We start from the raw sequence: 23,559 nt of genomic DNA on the forward strand, positions 1-23,559 counted from the left end.
AAAGGTCAATTGTATAAACTAAGGTACTGCGTATTAAAAGTAGCGTTATTAAGGAACACACACAACTGGCTACACAAAATAAGACGGCACGTACATTCGCGAGTGAGTGGTTCAAAACAAGAATTAATAGCGTAAGGGAAATGGGTCGTAAGTATAGTTACGTCGGTACACATTCAGTTTATGCAAACGTACGATCGGGATAGAGGCACGTACATTCTAGGTTCTATCATTCCCCGTGGCCTGGGTAAAAAGAATTGCGGTTAAAGTGCATTTATTTATCTAAGAAAGAAAATAATCAGACTTCACAATTAAATGAAAAGAAAGATTGCAGTTTTTGAATGTCGCGGCAAATATGACCCAAACAATGGAAATTGACATTGGCGGCCACGAAGGGAAAGAGATGTTGAGCCGCGCCGTCGTGAAGATCGTTGCCTCCGTCCTCCGTCTAAATTCTCCATACAAAAGTAAAATAATAATAATCTTCCGAAATAACTGGAGCTGGGATCCATTGTATCATGAATGAGAAAATCGTGTTGCTTCGAAAGTTGCTTTCATTATTTAGCACAATTTGACATGAAATTGCAGAGCACTTTGTTTATGCGTCTTATCACCAGGAAATGAGAACAACGAAAGGTAACTGTTACTAAAACTATTGTAATAAAAGGAAGAGCGTAAATTTTCTTTTGTTCGTCAGTGTTAAATACTTTTCAAATGAATATTTGGCATGAGAGTCGAATAATTATCTATACATTGATCAATGTGAAAACATTATTAACTTTCTTTACATTTCCCCCTTGGGCGAAGTGTCTGAATAAATGTCAGAGTCCGGGGAATGAGTAAACTTTACACACTGGTATAATTCGTTCATCACAAGAATGAACCTGATATAAACAAACACAATGCGATGATTGGTCACAAGCCGCCGCATACCTACGCTGGCGTTGTTATGCTCTTGGAAGTAGGTCCTACTTATATATTAGATATCTTATTACTAAGTTACATTACATGAAACTTTATAATACTCAAATGTATTAACAGCCATCAACGTTTTTCTTAATCACTCTTTAGCTACGAAGTTTTTATTTCAAAAATCGTGTACAGTCACAGTTTCTGCAGCGTTGTGCTCTGATAGACGCGCTGTTAATACGCAATATGAAAATGGCTGAGGCTGCTTTCCGTTCAATAGTGAAACACTCGAGTGGAACACGGTTAAAAAGTACCGAGAAATATATGCTGTTCTTAATGTTTTTCTTAAACTTACGGAGATAATCGGCTTTGAAGTTTTCCCAGCTTTGTAAATAATGCAGTTGATTGAGAAGTCCTCATTGTACTTCTTGCGCAGCCGGTAGTGTAATGGAACGTGAACAAAATGCGGATAGTGGTGCCTTGGTTAAAATCTCCCTAGTATCATTTTTTCCTCGTTCAATTTGAAATACCTACATTTCGTAAATACCTACATCTCGTAATTATAAAACTCATCATCATTTTTCATGAATAATGCGCGTCTTATGGTTCTAATTACAATTGGACGCGAAATTCCTGTTTCTATTTCAAATACAAATTCTAAATTATCGATGTTTTATGAATGACTGTGTCGTCGTTTTATACCACAGAGGTAGATAAATATCGTAGAAACATGAAAGACAATCATTTTCACAGCATCGAATACATCATACAAACGCTGCAGCTTTACATTTACACTTGGACACGAAATTTCTGTTTCCATTTCAAATACAAATTCTAAATTATCGATGTTTTATGAAAGATTGTGTCCATCGTTTTATACCACAGAGGTAGATAAATATCGTAGAAACATGAAAAACAATCATTTTCACAGCATCGAATACATCATACAAACGCTGCAGCTTTACATTTGATACTGTACCACCTGTACCACCACAATATGAGCCCAACAGAACTGATCTGGAGCCAAGCTGCGGGATTTGGCGCGAGAAGTAAAAAGACTGTTAAGCTGGCAGACGTACTGGAATTAACGCACGCAGCTTTTTCACACGCCACTGCCGAACGCTGGCGGGATATAGAACGAATTGTTATGAAATAAGATGAGAAAATTCTGCGTCTGGTTGGCTTCCTCGACTCTGTTGTTGATAGGCTCGTTATCAACGCAGCAGGCAGCACTTCCAGAACTGAAATTTATTCCTCGGATTCGGATAAGGAAGGAGCTAAGAGATTACGAGATGACTGACTGGAAGTAATACCTTCAGTGGTTCAATATTTAACTACACGGAGAAATCCTTCAATGCTCTCTTACGTTACATAAACAGTTATGCAGATAAATTACCCTGTGGTTAAGGCAGGAATTTTCATCATTCTTGTTTTTAAATACAATAGTACGTTAGCGAAAATCGATAACTTGTTCAGTTTTCGGCTAGTCGTCTTAGAAGAGTATTGTGAGAGATTTGCAGAGTATTATTTCATTAAAAATTAAATGACATTCGAAACTGTATTGCTTCTCTGCTCGCTCTTTTTACGTGTGAACTACAGGTGGCCGCGTCACTGCAGGCTGGCTGTACCAGCTAGCCGGCGGATGCAGTCCAATTTAGATGCGCCGGTAAAGCTGTTGTCCCGAATTATCGCTAAGTCGAAGTGCGCGTAACACACAGCACAAAACGTGCCCTTATTATTGTACTTGACAGTACTCGAGACAACTTGGCTGCAGTCCCATGTGAAACGGAAATCCAATGAGGTTCCAGCAAACGCGGAAGAATACAAAGTACAATGTTTACATCAGGTTTATTCTTATTCCGAACGGATTATAGGTCTTTCGCTCCTTTACACACATTCTTGAATTGCACTGTTCCTGTCTTTTAAGTGATTTCTCATTACCACTTTGCTGCTATAGTTCTACTGCCGGCTAATCACTTGTAACATTCGTTATCCTCGTATACTGTACATTTATGGTTTTTGGCAATGAAAGCATATATAAAGCATTAACTTACATACTACACACAAAAATTAGTGCATCGTCCTTACATCAGATACACGAATATTACATTTTATACAAGTCTATAGTTCAGTTCTTTATGATTGGTTTGTAGCGTCATTGTTCCTGCGTACAAATAACATTTTCAGTAGCACTTTGACAACAAAATTACATTTCACAAGTCTTTTCTATGATTCTATAATTACATTTTACTTGAAATTTTTTTAAAAATCACAAGAACGTCGTATATTTTTTGTGTGCTGATCAGGGCTGTAGGGTTAGCAACGGTATCTGATGTGGTAAGTTTGATAAATTCTTCCTTATAGTTACTTATGCTACCCCTGCCTCCCTCTTTTGTACCAAGATATATTTGGTTACGTCCCAATATATCTCCTTTCTGGGTTTTGTAATTGTCTCTTCATGGGTAAGATAAACATGTAACCAAATTCACAGAGATTAGTACTTAGTCTAGCTTAACTCTTAACATATACATAAACATAGGTGCTGTTCAGTGAACATGGGTGTCGTTTTTATTTTGTAACGTGGGACGTAAATCATGAGCTGTAGTAGTAAGACTTTATTTAGTGGGTCAGGAAATCGTGCCTCTATATCTCTTTGCACTATGGTGACTGTCCATTTGAAGGTAGATTTTTCTTTCCATTCAAATTGTCCCCTGCATCACGCCGTCAGTCAATAATGCGCCAGTTACAAGTAATCACTCACGCAACAATTAGTCTGAGAGCAAGCTACGCACTGTTTGGCTTCCAGTAGCAGCACCCACCGCCAGGTAGCAATACCGCGCGTGCCGGTCAGTGCCTCTTTATGAAGTTCTTTGTGCTTCGCTCGCAGCATTTATGAAATTGCTGCACCTGCTTCAACTCGTCGTACACCTTGGCTGTGAGAAGGGGCCAGAGGGCACCTCCAACGTTCACTGCATGGAGGTAAGTACTGCACTTTATTATTTAGCTTAACAACGCCATACTGTCCATATATTTCGAAGTAGAAGGCTCGTGGTATAAAACTTGTTCCGACTTGCCTCTATGCATATAACTCCCATGTCACTGAATAAATTACAGTCACTGAATAACTCACTGTCATTGGGTAACTGTACACTGTTCCGTTTATTTTAACCGTTCAAAAAATTGTAGCTCACGAGATCACGGGCTAAATTTTGGTAGTTTATACCTATGTTCATTATTTGTTCCTGTATCATCTTTCAAAACTTGACCTATGTACATAGTGCTCAAAATAGTTCGTTTCACAAGTTGGTAGTGAATGTACTCTTAGAAAGTACGTGCCTCTAGTGCTGTAGTTCGCGATCGCGATACTATCTTACATCTCACAGGCATAAGAGAATATGTTTTTGGTAACAACAACATTTCCCTACCTTAGGATTGTGCTACAGATGTACTTGTACATCGAAACGACTATACAAAAGATGAATGCACCAAAAGTGCTTATAGAAATTGTCTCTAAATGAAGCAAAAATCTGTGATTTAACTACCAGCGAGTTACTGTGGGGGGAAGAGTCTCCTGTTTACGTTACCCAAACCTATGTAACAACGCATGATACAAGCACCAAAGAAAGAAAATAATAAATGACACACAAATAGAACAAATCTCTGTACCTAAGATCACATATAAATACAAAACAAACAAGAATAACCTGACAAGTAATACGAATAACATTAGTAATAATGAATGTTGGTCGCTGTTCGCTAGACTGCTTCTGAGTGTGTGTCAGTGTGCTTGCTACACGTCTCATGTTGTGTTTGCTTCTTCGCTGCACTAGTATGTGCATGTTTTAATAATCATCGTGACCTCTGTCACCTCTCAACTTTCATCACATATAAAATATCTCCCACCTATGTTTAGTAAAATATTATAAATATAAGGAAATTCAAAGTATGTACATTATTTTAAAATTAACAGTAATCATATAATATTTTCATGACGTAAAACACATGTTTCCACTGGCGTTGCTGAGCAGCAGATTGTGTGCGGCCAATGTTCGTGATAAAGTTTATAACATTGCCTGAAATAGTTGTGACGTTTGTACAGCTTTACAGTTTATATCAATGAATGAAGTCTTGTAGAATTTCGACAGGTACGACCCGTAAATAATTTTGTATGACTCGGTTTAGCTAGCATTTCTCACCATTATTGCGTTTGTAACTTACCTTGCACTTATTTGTAGACTGTGTCGTATTTACCTTATTTCATCTTTACAAATCGTACCTCATTAGCCTAGTTATCCTCTCACATATATAGATAAAGATAAATGTATTCTTGCCAGTTCACACTAATTCTTTCTCTCTTGATGCGCATAACTTAGACTAGGTTGCAGAGTAAATAGTAGATGATGCGAGAGACTTTCTTCAGCAGCTCGAAATCAATTCACCCTCGTGAAACATACTATAATTAATTCAGTTCTAATCAAAGTTGCGTCGAAATTGCGTAGCGGTGTGGATACGTCGTTAGAGTTTCTATGCACCATGACAGGTACTTGCGTAACCATATTCTAATACCGTGCCTTAGGGAGTCCGAATTTATTAGCCTGATATACAAGTGGTGAAAAAAAACTTACAACCACTTTATTTTAATAGCAGGTCTGCGCTAATTGTTCACTCCAGTTACCTGTATTCATAAACTTAAAACTAAAACCACCGTGATCAAAAAAATCTAAGAAATCCTTACAAGCACCTTCTGTGCTTATTTCACTAGTCACTGATTCGTGTCTGCGTGTCCTAGTTTAATTACGTGTCCGGAACCGCGCGACTGCTACGGTCGCAGGTTCAAATCCTGCCTCGGGCATGGATGTGTGTGATGTCCTTAGGTTAGTTAGGTTTACGTAGTTCTAAGTTCTAGGGGACTGATGGCCAGAGCAGTTAAATCCCATAGTGCTCTGAGCCATTTGAACCATTTGAAGTACGTGTCGTGTCCACATTCATTTTCGGTGAAAACAAAATTGGCATTAGTCTGACAGGTCGCTTTGCTGCATAATATAAACATAACTTGCCTTGGCCAGATTTTTCTTTCTCTTATAGTAGCTTACATAGTTTATTTATGTCCATAAACAAATGTAGCGTGTGATTCTAAACATGGTAGAACTTCTTTAAGTCTCGGTGTGCGTAAGGTCCTTCGAATTTGCCTTTGTGAGGGTACTCAATTACATAACATCTGTCGTATGGAAAATGTACAATGGTGTAAGGGCCAGTACATTTAATTTGACACTTAACTTTTCTCTTATCTAATACACTATGATTTAACATGAGTTTTAAGCAATATCTTCTCTCCAATGACAAATCTGGTACTTTGCTATCAAAATGTTTCGTCCTACGATTGGCATTCTCTGCTAAACTAGCACTTGTCTCACCTTATCATCTAAATTTACTTGTTCTATTGGAACAGATGGGATGGGATTTACCCACTCTTTGTCCTCCTGCTCGCTACGAATTAGATCCAACGGTGTAACTGTTGTCTCGGAAATCGGTAGATTGTTTACCACCTGCTAAAAGACATTTAATTACTCGATCCATTTTGATTGATTGCCGGCTTCATACGTTCTCATGAATCTATTTAGCTCACGGAACATTCTTTTAATGGGATTAGATTGCGGGCTATATTTTTATATCAAAATTTGCTGCATCTGCTGCTCCCTTAAAAACTGTTTCCAAGCCTGGCAGGTGAAATTAAGTACACACAACATTTGAGAACATCTGAGAATGTTGGTCTGATTTTGTGGGTGGGGGAGGGGGGGATTTTTGAGATTCTGTTGGCCAGTACTTCTATAACAGCAGCACCCCCAGCCCCGGAAGGGGCAATAGGCTGTGGTGGCTGACCGTCACCATTGGGTGGCGATGACTTCATTCCTTCAGATTTACTAGTTTAATCAGCAGCTGAAGGAGCTTAGCTGGAGCTATAGGAAGTTATAGTGTGGTCCGACTTAAGCCTTCAGAGGCGCTGATTAGATCCTTCTGATTCGTCACTTTCCTGAATAACCGCTCTTTTCTTCTGCGTACACTTAGTTATGAAATGACGTCTGTATTTCGGGTTGACGCTCACTTCCGTCTCTGTGATGTTAGGCTGAGCGCCGCAAAAGCAGTTCATCGCACCCGAAGGAGTCGTAGTGCAACAGTATTAAAAAGGGTGTAAGATAGAGTGCTTCCTTACTTCCCTAAAGGAAAACTTCATCAATCAGAAAATAGTTCTGAACACCACATTGCTTTACCAGGCAGGGTCCTATTGGAGGTAGTATGCTCTTGCCTTCTCCTGATCTTTGAACTGACTTATCCAGCCAGTTACAGGTGGACCTACAATTTAACGTGGGTCCCAAACCATTATAGCATTACATAAGAATTTTCGAACCGAAAGTAGAAGTCATTTTCCTTTGCTCCTCGATTCATGGGGAGAGTAAACGATAAAGACAATAAAAAGTACTGCCAGCGAGATTTGATCCAGGGACCACTTGCCCACGAAACCAGACGCTTACTCGCTTTTTTAATTATTTTATTTTATTTAGCAATACCAACTGGGCTCCAAAAATTAAATAAACAGCAGAACGATTTGTCTGGAAATGGGTCGTGACTAAAAAGCCACAAGGACCAGCTAACTCAACCTATACCTTGACGAATTACACGAATTACGAGGTTCAACATATCGGCATATAAGTCGCGATACCGTGGCAGGCCCAGACGGTTCCATCATGCAGTGGCGGAAAGCGAGTGGGTCCGTATCGTTCCCTCCATCTACTATGTAATGATCACGGTAACCAACGGCCACGCGATTGTCAATTACATTTAACACTGTCTTCGTTAACTAGGAGGAGTCTGGACGCAACAGGATATCAGCCGAAAAGGCAGTCGCAACCGATCGATTTAGAAGCGCTAATTGCCTTTAAAGTCAGTGTTAGTTCGCTTAGTGGCCTTGACAAGTTAATCTACACTCCTGGAAATGGAAAAAAGAACACATTGACACCGGTGTGTCAGACCCACCATACTTGCTCCGGACACTGCGAGAGTGCTGTACAAGCAATGATCACACGCACGGCACAGCGGACACACCAGGAACCGCGGTGTTGGCCGTCGAATGGCGCTAGCTGCGCAGCATTTGTGCACCGCCGCCGTCAGTGTCAGCCAGTTTGCCGTGGCATACGGAGCTCCATCGCAGTCTTTAACACTGGTAGTATGCCGCGACAGCGTGGACGTGAACCGTATGTGCAGTTGACGGACTTTGAGCGAGGGCGTATAGTGGGCATGCGGGAGGCCGGGTGGACATACCGCCGAATTGCTCAACACGTGGGGCGTGAGGTCTCCACAGTACATCGATGTTGTCGCCAGTGGTCGGCGGAAGGTGCACGTGCCCGTCGACCTGGGACCGGACCGCAGCGACGCACGGATGCACGCCAAGACCGTAGGATCCTATGCAGTGCCGTAGGGGACCGCACCGCCACTTCCCAGCAAATTAGGGACACTGTTGCTCCTGGGGTATCGGCGAGGACCATTCGCAACCGTCTCCATGAAGCTGGGCTACGGTCCCGCACACCGTTAGGCCGTCTTCCGCTCACGCCCCAACATCGTGCAGCCCGCCTCCAGTGGTGTCGCGACAGGTGTGAATGGAGGGACGAATGGAGACGTGTCGTCTTCAGCGATGAGAGTCGCTTCTGCCTTGGTGCCAATGATGGTCGTATGCGTGTTTGGCGCCGTGCAGGTGAGCGCCACAATCAGGACTGCATACGACCGAGGCACACAGGGCCAACACCCGGCATCACGGTGTGGGGAGCGATCTCCTACACTGGCCGTACACCTCTGGTGATCGTCGAGGGGACACTGAATAGTGCACGGTACATCCAAACCGTCATCGAACCCATCGTTCTACCATTCCTAGACCGGCAAGGGAACTTGCTGTTCCAACAGGACAATGCACGTCCGCATGTATCCCGTGCCACCCAACGTGCTCTAGAAGGTGTAAGTCAACTACCCTGGCCAGCAAGATCTCCGGATCTGTCCCCCATTGAGCATGTTTGGGACTGGAAAAGCGTCGTCTCACGCGGTCTGCACGTCCAGCACGAACGCTGGTCCAACTGAGGCGCCAGGTGGAAATGGCATGGCAAGCCGTTCCACAGGACTACATCCAGCATCTCTACGATCGTCTCCATGGGAGAATAGCAGCCTGCATTGCTGCGAAAGGTGGATATACACTGTACTAGTGCCGACATTGTGCATGCTCTGTTGCCTGTGTCTATGTGCCTGTGGTTCTGTCAGTGTGATCAAGTGATGTATCTGACCCCAGGAATGTTTCAATAAAGTTTCCCCTTCCTGGGACAATGAATTCACGGTGTTCTTATTTCAATTTCCAGGAGTGTATGTCGTTGTATATATTTGGCGGGACAGCAACTGCGTTGGTCCGGCCACCAAGTCCAGTACAAAATAGGCATTTTTATGGTTGATAACAGGTTGTGGACCACTTGATACCACGAAAACGCCACCGCCATTGGTAGAACAGGAAGGCTAAGACGAACCCATACTGTCTTCCAAGAAGTTTGTGGCGATGCTCTTTCAACAGGCACCATACAGTCAACCCTCCCTCACTCCCCACGTATTGACAAAAATTTTTCAGTGGGATGTAGCTCCTGTAGAATATCAGCCCCTAAGTAACTGATAGCAATATAAAATTCACGGACTGTATCTACTGGAAATTCAGTCAACTGCACCGACAAGCACATCAGACCTGCCTGGCCTCAGACAGTAAAACAACCGAGATGTGAATGCGTGGACTGCGTGCGAACTAGTCAACACGGTGAGCCGAAGAAATTACACAAATGATTTTCTTTTAATATCGGAAAGTCCCAAACCGCTAGAGAACGCGCACTCTCGACTACCTCGTATCGTAATCGAAAAATGTTGTCCTTCCATAAAAAAACTACTATACAGCTGTTTTAGTTACTTAGCACCATTGCAGGAAGGGAAAAGATCTGTGTGATATAGTATCCTTTGCGCTAGACATAGGTACCCAGGATCCGGATTTTCTGAAGCAGGTTAAGGGAATTGTATCTTCCCCATAACCAATTAAATGTAATATTTTAATTGGAGAATGTTAATTAAGACTGCCAAAGACTTATGTCCATCGACCACAGTCGCAGATGAAACGACAGCGTTATCAAAACCTCGTAACTTCAGCAAACTACATTTGCGTTCGTTGAAGCAGGCGCCAGATACGAAATCGTCTTGCTTAAGAGTGTCCATCCTGGTACTTGAGCGGCGATCCTTCGAAGAAGGGGCTCAAGTGATAGAATATACAAAGACATTGAAAGCGGATTTCCCTCAGCAAAACGCCTCCGGGTATTAATCGGGCGTGTCAGCTGACCACTGACAGCCACAGAAGCTTAGATACCGTAAACAAATTAGGCAAGATCCTTAGTGCGTCTGCAGTGAACCCAGTGGTTTCCAGTGCCTACAACACGAAGCCATCACTGGCACGGATAAATGACTTCCCAAAATCCTAAAGAGAGGGATCACAAGGAGCAGAAGCAACAGCGGTCACCGATAAATCATCACGACATTCAGCTACCGGTATCACAATAGCACGACGAGGAATACAACTTTGATGGTCAGCAACAACTTTTTCCAGCAACGCAGACTGCCGGCTACTCAACACCTTCACCACAGTCGCATAACCAGAATTTAATAAGGTAATAGTATGAAAGTTATCAGTTGCTGCTTGACCAGAACTTTTAGGAATTAACATATTATTGCCGGATACCAACCCCCCTTTCAACATTTCTTTCAAAAGCAACGTAAAAATAATACGTATCAAAGGTCAAAACAAAACTGTTTTGGCAAGCCATCCAGCCCCGACGATTTACGAACAGGCGATATGACAATAACATCACAAACATCGTCATATTGGGAAACGTCTAAAAACGCAGAATTATGTGCTGAGGTAAGTCTATGATCCAGAGTCCCAACAAGCAAATCTGATGATATGTCGACAGGAAACAGTAACTCATTTCGTCAAACATAGAATTGATGGCATTCAATATGTCATTCGGTGCCGTTCTCCGTCTTGAGATACATACGCACGTCTACGATGAGTCTGATATCGAATCAGATCCTTCCGTTTGACGCCACTTCAACTGTAACACTCATGACTTTACAGGCCTGACGTCCGCAGACCGTATGGGAGCTTGATGACCGCTATCATGAAGGTCATGTATGAGAGCAGTAAAATTCTTCCGTCGTCCGTAATTCCCGGTCTGTGTCAACGAAGAATCGTATCAACATTTGCCAGAGCCTCGGCTTTGTCAGTTGAACCCATCATTCCAAAATGGAAGCTTATCGCGCAGTTGAACAGAGACCACATTCCCACTCTTCCCTGACCATCTCATCTTGTGAGGGATCCTGCAAGTGCACCATATTCACCATCCAAGGCAATCGAAACAATTTCACCGACTGTCGCGCATGATTTAGAGTACCAGGCACTGTGCAGTGGTCCGCGAAGCTAGGGGGGATGACGTCAACAACCAACATACTATCACGCATCCTGTCAAATAAAAAGTAGCTGTGACGTAGGTACATTTGACAGGAGTCTGATATTTACAAACCCAAACGTTGGCGGTTTCAGTAACGAACTAAATCTTGCAATTCCCGAGAGAAATTAAAATTGGGAGACTGATCGACAGGACGCAACACCACTTATCCAAATACTCTGCGGGCTTTTCCGTAACAAATAAACCACCTCTTCCTTATAAATTTGGAAACATTGCAAAATAGTCTTGATGGAAAACACTATCACGATGCAGCAAAACTCAAGTATCATGAAAATTGTATCTAAACCGGTCAAAGGTAGTATAACTAGTACTCTGAGAACGCATGGAATTCTATATCTCGCAAAGAATATTGTAGGAGACCGTGAGATGTACTAACTTAGAAGGTAGATACATTGCCAACATGAAGATCAAAACTGGCAGAATCCTGCGTCCGAGGAAACAAATGCATTTTTGGGCCCTCATCAGACAAAACAAAGCGGTGTTGTATCTATTACACTACAAGAACTAAGAAACACGCAGAGAAAAACCTCAACAAATATTACAACAGGTAATGTTTTCGAAAATGTTCCGCCATTTGAAGAATTGTTACAGAAAAAGCATACAGCAATGGTAACTTGAAGGCAAAACAAGAAGGGAATTCCTCCCGAAACGAAGGCTTGCAAGCCCAGAGAAGCTTCATGTTCGTCATGTAGTATTAAAGTCTATTTAACAACTCTAGGTTGCGTGCCGTTCTCTGCAGCACAGTGCCACAGTAGATGATGGACGCAAAAAGAAACCAAGGATAGTTTTGTTAAATAATAAACTAAGGCAGGACCCATATTCTGGATAAAGGGCACGTAGACATAAATGCACAAGACAGTCAAGAAGATAGGCTTTTGACATATGGACAAAAGTAATGGGTGTAGCATCCATAAATGCTCTAGTTTTATTTTCACAGCAACATCCCAACTAACCGGAAGGGAAATCTGACTAAAACAGAATTTTTCTCGAGTATTAGGACACAAAATGGTACATACTCATTGGGGAACAGTCAATATCCCACACCTACAAAAAATGTTCTACAAGCCATGGCACGTTGTGGTATCACTCGCCAACAGCCAAAGATTCTACGAACTGGAAGATTACCGAAAAGATCGTATTCCATGAGCGCACATAGATTACAGAGAAAATGTGATCAAACATACGGCAACTGCAACGAAAATATTTACAAAAACATAATCTAATTATTTGTAAAGCGGGTATTTTCTAGGAGCAGAACATCTGGTGCATGACCAGAAAAATTGAGAGCTTGTTGTTTAATGTTGGAAAAATAATAACGTAATTTATCATATTGCACTTCAAGAACTAAACCGAAGGTCACAATGTCATAATAAATACTTCCTTTTTCATTCTGTATCATCAAAACTCACAATAGATTGATAATGTTGCTAGAATAAATAGATTTTTGTATTTGTTGTAAGATACGGGACCTCTCACATGCGTTTTCACGAGTACAGGTAACCACGCACCTAAAGGTTAAAGTGAAATTATGGCATTTGGGAGACACATCCATTGTTGGAAAGCTGTATATGATTGCTAATGCAAAGTTTTACGGTGGATGGAGAAGTGATATGAGGACTTCTCCTTCAAAAAATTCCACTTCCAAAATTTGTCTTGTTACAAGTAGCTACAGAACTTACTCGTAAGGAATATTCCTTTGAGTCAGATATCGCAATGCTACGAACGTAAAATTTGTCATGGCTAACCTAAGCGTTTGGTGCCGTAGCGTCAATAACTGCAAACGACACCAAAGCAACAGAATTCTCAGATGTGTAGTAACACAAGCCAGAGAACGTATCCTGGCAGTAGCTTTTATGTTGGATAGTAATGATTATCGTCAAACTGCTGTCACTGTCTAAACGATGCTGAACGATGTAATAAAATTGGCAAACGCTTACGGTAAAATCTGTTTTATCATCCATATCAATGTTGCATAGCCCCTTGTAGTGAGAGAAGTTCAGTGTTGTGATATACCATTTACGGAGATGATTCAAAATCACGACACTGTGAAGGAGGCTGCAGCGCCGTGTTGCATTAGTATACGCGAGAAAGCGTAACCTGCGGCTGTTGTACGTCTTTACTGAGCAAGTTGGTCTGGCAAGGAACGCTGTACTCGGTGTTCTGTGTAGTACAATTGCACAGGTTCCGAAAACATTCCATAAATTGCATGTAGCTTACATAGAGGCTAGCTGTTTACGCGGCAGGTCGCACAGTTATGAAATCACTGCTCCACGAGCGCATTGACCGATATACTTACTGCCACTACAGACATCTGGGGATTTCAGATCGTTGGTTTGTGTTGCAATTAATACAAACCAGTGTGTGCAGTGATGACGCCATATCCTCGAGGAGCGACGATACCATTTTAATATTTAAAAGCATGTATAGCTAAAATAGACAGAACTGATCAAAGCTTAATTTTAACTGGCGTATTTTATTATTTATTAATGTAATTTGAATATTAATTTTTTATCTTCCCGGGAGATTACGATGACGTAATGATCTTCCATACAAATAGAGATATTTTCCCGTATTTTTGTGTTCCTGTAAATATTGGCATTAATAACTTACAAATTATCGCCAAATGATGAGTCCCATGGCAGAGGAGCCTTTGTTTGCATATTCCCGGAAGATGAAATTATTAGTAAAAATTCGCCACACACTGGCAACCAAATGGCACAGAGTGATCCCTTCGCAATTTCCTGCCAAAAGACCGAATTAGGTTGGTCACAAAAATTAGTTCTATCTGCACAGCTAACTATTTTTATCTGGATACGAGTCTATAAATAGGACATAATCATAACAGCCACTGTCACTTTTTACCTGGGCTTTGAGTAGACAAAACGCAGATATGCCATTGTTACTGTGTGGAGCCACGGGCCGGATGGATCTCAGGTCAAAGGACCATTTTAGTAGATGTTTTTAACGAATGCTGATGTTTCGGAAGAAGAATGAAAGGAATTACTATGAGGGGCAACTATTTCTGTCGTTTTGATACTTACGAGTCGCGGTGGTAACACGAGTGAATCATTACTCGTCACTACCTTACTCGCCTCATTATCTAATACTTCTTACTACACATTACTATCATTTCGTTCATTCAGTTATCCAATCAATGTATACTGCATTTGTCCTTACTTAATAATTTAAGCACTCTTTGCCACATCTTTAGTGTTAATCGTATCATTCAATCAGTGTGCTGTTTGAGAGCCATAATATTCGTCTCTAAATACGAGTTTCATCTGACCAGTGTTTGCCCCCTCTCCCCCCCCCCCCCCAGTTTTATAATATTATGTTGCTTTAATCATGCCAGATGTGATTGTGAAGAAAACTGCACTTAATTTCACTCTACTGGTGGTAAGAGGATTTTGATGCTTTATTATCACGGATCGGACAGAAGGTTATCAGGCAAGTACTTAATTTTGCAGAACATAGTCAAAAACATGGGCTACTATAGACGTAACTCCACCAGGACCAAAGAGAGAACTTGTACATGTTGTGATTAAATTATGTCCGCTTTACTACAGTAAAAAAAGATCATCTGACAACGAGAATTGAGAATAATCTTTAAGGGAATGAAATTGAAAGAATAAGATAAAATATGATTAACAAAAGCAAAACAAAATTGTACTGAAGAAAAAAAAGAATGAAGAAGAAAAGGTAAGTAAAAGAAACAAAGGAGATAATAATGAGAAATTAACCGAATGGCGTTAATTTGCTGAACAAGGAAGAAGTATTCAAGCCGTAATAAGTGCGAGATAAACGGATGCAAAAGGGAAGAATATTGAACTTTTTGTTAGTATAATTATAGTGACGCTATTTGACGTATAGCTGTACTGAGCTACCAACGTGCTAAGTTTATGTGCTTGTAGTTTCTTGCTATTGCATCATCGTAACATTAACTTCTTTGGTCAGGTTGCCTAAACTCTGCCACGTAAACTAAGATCTTTAACATGTGATTCCTTTATAATATTGATTAAATCCTTCAGCATAAAAAATTGTGATAAATCCTGACTTGTGACATAACATTGCTTTCTCATGGATAACTACGTCATTATCAGCATTATAATAAAAGTGAAAACTACTTCGCAGTTCGACGTAATTATTTAGCCAATTTACAAATTAACCATTTTTAAAGAATTTGATTGCAAGCAGGAGAACTTCTTAAACTGTCTACTTCCTCAGTAGAGTAATAGGTCTGTGAAATAACAATGTCTAAGTTGTCAAGAGTCGATAAAAGATTCGTTCGAAAGCTTTCTCAGCAGTTGATATGGTTAAGTTCGCTAGCCGACCCAAGCCGTCCACATGATGCAACTTCTGAGAGAGTTGCTTGCTCATCATTTCGAGACCCCAAGATGACGATTGAGCAACTCATCGAAACTCTGCATCATATCAGTGGCTTCACTCGCCGACAAGAACACTTTATCGTACTCATTTCACGTTTCACCTCATTTCACTGAGTCTACGTCGCCTGTGTTCGAGAAATCCCATCGCCCACTTTCGTAACGCGCAGTTGCCTAACACCAAATTTTTTATACCAGTCTCTTAGCAAGTCATTATTGCGTATTTCAAACAGTATCGTCGTCTCCAACATTAGGAAAGTGTGATGTAACCAGTAATACGTTTCGAGTCATGGAATCCAAAACTCCGCGGCATTATATACATGCGTTTCATCGAATTTATGGTTAAATCTTTATTCGATCCAAAATCTACATTTCACAATACAGTTAACACAAAAAGAAACAGTGCCAAATTCACAGATTCTGATCATTTCGTAATGATATGGACTTCACCCTGATCTAGTGACGAACGGAATGTGAACCTCAATGGCTAAAACTCACGATTGCTGTTATTTCGTCCATCGTTCTAGAAAAGAATGCCCTCGATTGTCATTTGGTCCAAGGTGAGTTGTAACATGTATCCTCCTCGATGGCTCAGACAAATTAATGAAATGACAGTCATCGTAGTTGTAGCCGTTCGGTGTCCTATCAAAACTAGGTCGGATGGGGTGTGTCCTTCGTAATTATAAAGTGTATGCTGATATCCGGGGAAGAATTACAAACATCTCTTCTGTGTCTCCCATAGTGAAAGCAGGTGACACTATTAATAATGATCCAGATGTCGGAGTACACATTAGACTTGGTTACTGTGGTATTCGAAAGGAGAAGGGCATTTGACAGCATATGGCTTCACCTTAACACTTCTTCCTTACTATTAGCACCATTGACACAATCACATCGCTTATGGTCTATTGGCTTACATCAGAAGCATCTATAAGGGGCAGTCAAATGAAAACGAGACTGATGAAAAAAAAGTAAATAAACTATTTATTATCGCCATAACGGTTGACACATTTATGCCACTGTGAGACAGATGGTCGGTACCTTCTAGAAAAAATCTGCAGTTACCTGTGGAACCACGATTTCATCCTGACATGTACCTTTTCGTCCACAACAAATCGACGACCACGAAAGCTTCAGAGCTTCAAAAATATAGAAATCTCATGGGGAGAGATCGGGGCTGACATCTTACCTAGGTTGCTTCGATTACGCTGCAGGAGTTTCGCTAGAAAGCCCTTACATATCCTTCATACAGTTCCTATCTCGCCCCATGTGATTTCCATAATTTTGGAAACCTAAAGACAGACATTCGTGGCCGTCGATTTGCTTCGTACGTAGAGCTGCAAGGTTGGTTACAATTATGTTTCCGTAGGCAACCGCAAGTATTCTTCCATGAAGCCATTGATTATTGTATAGGTACATAAGGAAAAGCCCCAACAAGCTACGACAAAAGTTTAAAACGAATGATGATAATTATTAGCGCGACCGCTGTAAGCCCCGGAAAAGATGTCATTTGCTACGCCGGAAGACAAATAACAAATGATAAAAACTCCATTCAATTTTTTGTCAATCGTTAGAGAGATTCTGTCTTTAGTTCTCGTGGCGAGAAGAGGAATTCCTTGTATTACAATGTGTTGTCTGAATAATAATCTTATGAAAATATAAACTCTGAAAGTTCGTTTTTGTGCAAAACCACGAAAGTTTTCCTTTCTTCTGCGCATTGTCCCATTGTCATGTCAACAAGCTGCCTGCATCAGAAGAGGAAGTCCGGTTAAGAATTAATGTTATACACACGGTCAATAAAGAGAAAAACTTATGGCGGAAGAAGACGAATATAACCAAGGATACCAGATTCGCCGTAAGTTCACGACACCACTGGCTCACGATTTACGAAATGTGTGAATTAAAAGAAAATACAATTTATTCGTTGCAAAATTCATAAAAATCAAATATGTCAAAAGTATAATTAATTTTATATATAAAGTCAATATAAATTTGAAAACTTAATAAACCGCGCAATAATGCAGATAGAGAGGTAAAAATTGACACATATGCTTGGATGACATGGGGTTTTATTAGAACCAAAAAAAAAAAAAACAAAGTTCACAAAATGTCCGACAGATGACGCTGGACAGCAAAACGTTAGTGACTGCCCATGACAATCGTGTATAAAAGGAGCTGTAATGAGAGAGAGAATCAGATGCGCCAGCAGTCACAGCATGTTGACGTTACCTGAAAAGGCGCTTTTAGTGAAGCTGTATTATCATAGAGGGGAATGTGCTAGTTCAGCGTTACGATCCTATAGCCATACGGAGGGGAACCGAACGGGTAAAGGTCCGTTGATAAATGCAGCTGTGGCGAGAATTATTTCGAAGTTCGAAGCCACGGGTTGCTTAGACGATAAACCCCGTAGTGGCCAACCGAGCACAAGGCGTAATGCTGCTCAGACAGTTCAGGAAGAAATGGATATTGTAACGAGTTCGTCTATGCACGGGGAAGTCAGCGCTCGTGCAGTCGCACGTCGCACCGGCATTCCATACACTACTGTTTGGTTGGCACTGAGGCGTACCCTCCGATGCTATCCGTATAAAATCCATCGGCATCATGATCTGTTATTATCTAGCGATTTAGTGAAGCGGAGGGCATTTGCGGTGTGGGGGTATCAAAAGATGGCGGAAGATGACGATTGGTTGTGTAACGTGTTGTGGACCGACGAAGTTCATTTCACTCTCCGAGGGTCTGTCAACGCCCACAACTGCAGAATTTGGGCGACCGAAAATCCGAGAACTGTCTTGGAAACTCCATTGCACGACGAGAATGGATTGAATTTACCACATCTACCGTTACCGGGCCATTTTTCTTCGAGGAAATGCGTGATTCTGGTTTTGTAACTGCTACCGTGACGGGTGAGAGGTACGCCGATATGTCACAGAATCGCATAATCCCCAGCCTGGCTGATAAACACCTGCTGGAACGTACGATTTTTATGCAGGATGGCGATCCACACCATATTGCTAGACGCGTGAAAGATCTCTTGTGCGCGTCGTTTGGTGATGATCGTGTGCTCAGCCGCTTGGCCTCCCAGGTCCCCAGACCTCAGTCCGTGCGATTATTTGCTTTGGGGTTACCGGAAGTCGCAAGTGTATCGTGATCGGCCGACATCTCTAGGGATGCTGAAAGACAACGTCCGACGCTAATGCCTCACCATAACCCCGGACATGCTTTAGTGTGCTGTTCACAACATTATTCCTCGACTACAGCTATGGTTAAGGAACGATCGTGGACATATTGAGCATTCCCTGTAAAGAACATCATCTTTGCTTTGTCTTACTTTGTTATGCTAATTATTTCTATTCTGATCAAATGAAGCGCCATCTGTCGGACATTTTGTGGACTTTTGTATTTTTTTGGTTCTAATAAAACCCCAGTCATTCCAAGAATGAGTGTCAATTTGTACCTCTGTATCGACAGTATTCCGTGATTTATTCAGTTTTCAAATTTATGCTGACTTTTTGATCACCCGGTGTATATATATATATATATATATATATATATATATATATATATATATATATATATATATATATATTGCACAACATCTTGTCTCACATTGGGTTCAAAATGGTTCAAATGGCTCTAAGCACTATGGGACTTAACATCTGTGGGCATCAGTCCCCTAGAAGTTAGAACTTCTTAAACGTAACTAACCTTAGGACATCACACACATCCATGCCCGAGGCAGGATTAGAACCTGCGACTGTAGCGGTCACGCGGTTCCAGACTGAAGCGCCTAGAACCGCACGGCCACACCGGCTGGCCTCACATTGGGATAAATGTATTAACATGTAGGGCGATTGCTTTTGAAATAACAAACAATTTGCTTACTTTTTTCCCAACTGATTCGTTTTCATATAACTGGCCCTTATACAATGAACGTTATACGCAATCACCAGCACGTGGCATACAATCCTTATAGTCATGTGGCTCAACTATCTGGGCACCCCTTTGTAATGTGGAATATAACATGAGAGGAGAACCCGCTAGTATAGAGGGTGCTACAAAAAGGTACGGCCAAACTTTCAGGAAACATTCCTCACACACAAAGGAAGAAAATATGTTATGTGGACATGTGTATGGAAACGCTTACTTTCCATCTTAGAGCTCATTTTATTACTTCTCTTCAAATCACATTAATCATGGTATGGAAACACACAGCAACAGAACGTACCAGCGTGACTTCAAACACTTTCTTACAGGAAATGTTGAAAATGTCCTCCGTTAGCGATGATACATGCATCCACCCTCCGTCGCATGGAATTCCTGATGCGCTATAAGGGGCAGTCAAATGAAAACGAGAATGATGAAAAAAAAAGTAAATAAACTATTTATTATCGCCATAACGTTTGACACATTTTTGCCACTGTGAGACAGATGGTCAGTACCTTCTAGAAAAAATCTGCAGTTACCTGTGGAACCACGATTTCATCCTGACATGTACCTTTTCGTCCACAACAAATCGACGACCACGAAAGCTTCAGAGCTTCAAAAATATAGAAATCTCATGGGGAGAGATCGGGGCTCACATCTTACCAAGGTTGCTTCGATTACGCTCCAGAAATTTCGCTAGGAAGCCCTTACATATCCTTCATACAGTTCCAACCTCGCCCCATGTGATTTCCGTAATGTTGGAAACCTAAAGAAAGACATTCGTGGCCGTCGATTTGCTTCGTACGTAGAGCTGCAAGGTTGGTTACAATTATGCAACCGCAAGTATTCTTCCATAAAGCCATTGATTATTGTATAGGTACATAAGGAAAAGCCCCAACAAGCTACGACAAAAATTTAAAACGAATGATGATAATCATTAGCGCGGCCGCTGTAAGCCCCGGAAAAGATGTCATTTGCTACGCCGGAAGACAAATAACAAATGATAAAAACTCCATTCAATTTTTTGTCAATCGTTAGAGAGATTCTGTCTTTAGTTCTCGTGGCGAGAAGACGTATTCCTTGTAATACAATGTGTTGACTGAATAATACTCCTATGAAAATATGAAGTCTGAGAGTTCGTTTTTGTGCAAAACCACGAAAGTTTTCTTTTCTTCCGCGCATTACCCCAGTGTCATGTCAATAAGTTGCCTGCACCGTAAGAGAAAGTCCGATTAAGAATTAATATTATATACACGGTGAAGAAAGAGAAAAACTTTAGGTGGCAGAAGACGAATATAACCAAGGATACCAGATTCCCCTTAAGTTCAGGACACCATTGGCTCACGATTTGCAAAATATATGAATTAAAAGAAAAGACAATTTATTAGTTGCAAAATTCATAAAAATCAAATATGTCAATAATGATAAATTTGAGAACTTAATAAACCACGGAATACTGTAGATAGAGGGGTAAAAATTGACACACATGCTTGGAATGACATGAGGTTTTATTAGAACCAAAAAAAAACATAGTTCACAATAGGCCGACAGATGGCGTTGGACAGCAAAACGTCAGTGACTGGCCATGACAATCGTGTATAAAAATAGTTGTAATGAGAGAGAGAATCAGATGCGCCAGCAGTCGCAGCATATTGACGTTACCTGAAAAGGCGCTTTTATTGAAGCTGTGTTATCATAATGGGGAATGTGCTAGTTCAGCGTTACGATCCTATAGCCATACGGAGGGGAACCGAACGGGTAAAGGTCCGTTGACAAATGCAGCTGTGGCGAGAATTATTTCGAAGTTCGAAGCCACGGGTTGTTTAGACGATAGACCCGTAGTGGCCGACCTAGCACAAGTCGTAATGCTGCTGAGACAGTTCAGAAAGAAATGGAGACTGTAGCGGGTTCGTCTGTGGATGGGGAAGTCAGCGCTCGTGCAGTCGCACGTCGCACCGGCATTCCATACACTACTGTTTGGTTGGCACTGAGGCGTACCCTCCGATGCTATCCGTACAAAATCCATCGGCATCATGAACTGTTGCTACTTGGCGATTTAGTGAAGCGGACGGCATTAGCGGTGTGGGCGTTTCAAAAGATGGAGGAAGATGACGATTGGTTGAGTAACGTGTTGTGGACCGACGAATCTCATTTCACGCTCAGAGGGCCTGTCAACGGCCACAACTGCAGAAGTAGGGCTACCGAAAATCCTAGAACTGTCGTGGAAACTCCATTGCACGACGAGAATGGCTTGGATTTACCAAGTCTACCGTTATAGGGCTTTTTTTCTTCGAGCAAATGCGTGATTCTGGTTTTGTAACTGCTACCGTGACGGGTGAGAGGTACGCCGATATGTTACAGAATCGCATCATCCCCAGCCTGGCTGATAAACACCTGCTGGAACGTACGATTTTTATGCAGGATGGCGCTCAACCCCATATTGCTAGACGCGTGAAAGATCTACTTAAACCTAACTAACCTAAGGACATCACACACATCCATGCCCGAGGCAGGATTAGAATCTGCGATCGTAGCGGTCAATCGGTTCCAGACTGAAGCGCCTAGAACCTACGGCCACACCAGACGGCCTCACATTGGGGTAAATGTATTAACACGTAGGGCGATTGCTTTTGAAATAATAAACAATTTGCTTATTTTTTTCCAAATTGATCCGTTTTAATTTAAGTGGCCCTTATATAATGAACGTTATACGCAATCAAGTGCACGTGACATATAATCGTTCCAGTCATGTGGCTCAACTATCTGGGCACCCTTTTGTAATGTGGAATTAACCACTAGATAACATGAGAGGAGAACCCGCTAGTATACAGAGTGTTACAAAAAGGTACGGCTAAACTTTCAGGAAACATTCCACACACACAAAGAAAGAAAATGTGTTATGTGGGCATGTGTCCGGAAATGCTTACTTTCCACGTCAGAGCTCATTTTATCACTTCTCTTCAAATCACATTAATCATGGAATGGAAACACACAGAAACAGAACGTACCAGCGTGACTTCAAACACTTTGTTACAGGAAATCTTCAAAATGTCCTCCGTTAGCGAGGACACATGCATCCATCCTCCGTTGCATGGAATCCCTGATGCGCTGATGCAGCCCTAGAGAACGGGGTATTGTATCACAGCCGTCCACAATACGAGCACGAAGAGTCTCTACATTTGGTACAGAGGAGCTTTCAAATGCCCCCATAAATGAAAGTCAAGAGGGTTGAGGTCAGGAGAGCGTGGAGGCCATGGAATTGGTCCGCCTCTACCAATCCATCGGTCACCGAATCTGTAGTTGAGAAGCGTACGGACACTTCGACTGAAATGTGCAGGAGCTCCATCGTGCATGAACCACATGTTGTGTCGTACTTGTAAAGGCACATGTTCTAGCAGCACAGGTAGAGTATCCCGCATGAAATCATGATAACGTGCTCCATTGAGCGTAGGTGGAAGAACGAAACTAAAATGAGCTCTAACATGGAACTTAAGCGTTTCCGGACACATGTCCACACAACATATTTTCTTTATTTGTGTGTGAGGAATGCTTCCTGAAAGTTTGGCCATACCTTTTTGTAACACCCTGTATAATGAGGTGGGGATTGATATGTTGTCAGTGCAGAGGCAGTAACAGCAGAACTGGTCGGTCGGGAGAGATCAGCGGTTTCGAATTGGACTATTCATAGAATGTGACCTGAGTAACGACTCCAGCCCGCCGAGGTGGCCGAGCGGTTCTAGGCGCTACAGTCTGGAACCGCG

General features: G+C 41.7%; 1 protein-coding gene across 1 annotated transcript in view; it reads left to right on the forward strand.

The window, feature by feature from the left end:
- The first annotated feature begins 3,746 nt into the window (after window positions 1–3,746).
- LOC126277025 (Kazal peptide Pr13a-like) overlaps window positions 3,747–23,559 on the forward strand; it is a 74,324-nt gene continuing 54,511 nt past the window's right edge. Inside the window, exon 1 of the transcript XR_007550610.1 lies at window positions 3,747–3,885. The gene's annotated coding sequence lies outside the window, so the exon portion shown is untranslated. The remainder of the gene's footprint in view (window positions 3,886–23,559) is intronic.

The sequence above is a fragment of the Schistocerca gregaria genome, chromosome 1, assembly GCF_023897955.1.
Source record: "Schistocerca gregaria isolate iqSchGreg1 chromosome 1, iqSchGreg1.2, whole genome shotgun sequence".
In the NCBI taxonomy this organism is placed as follows: Eukaryota; Metazoa; Arthropoda; class Insecta; order Orthoptera; family Acrididae; genus Schistocerca; species Schistocerca gregaria.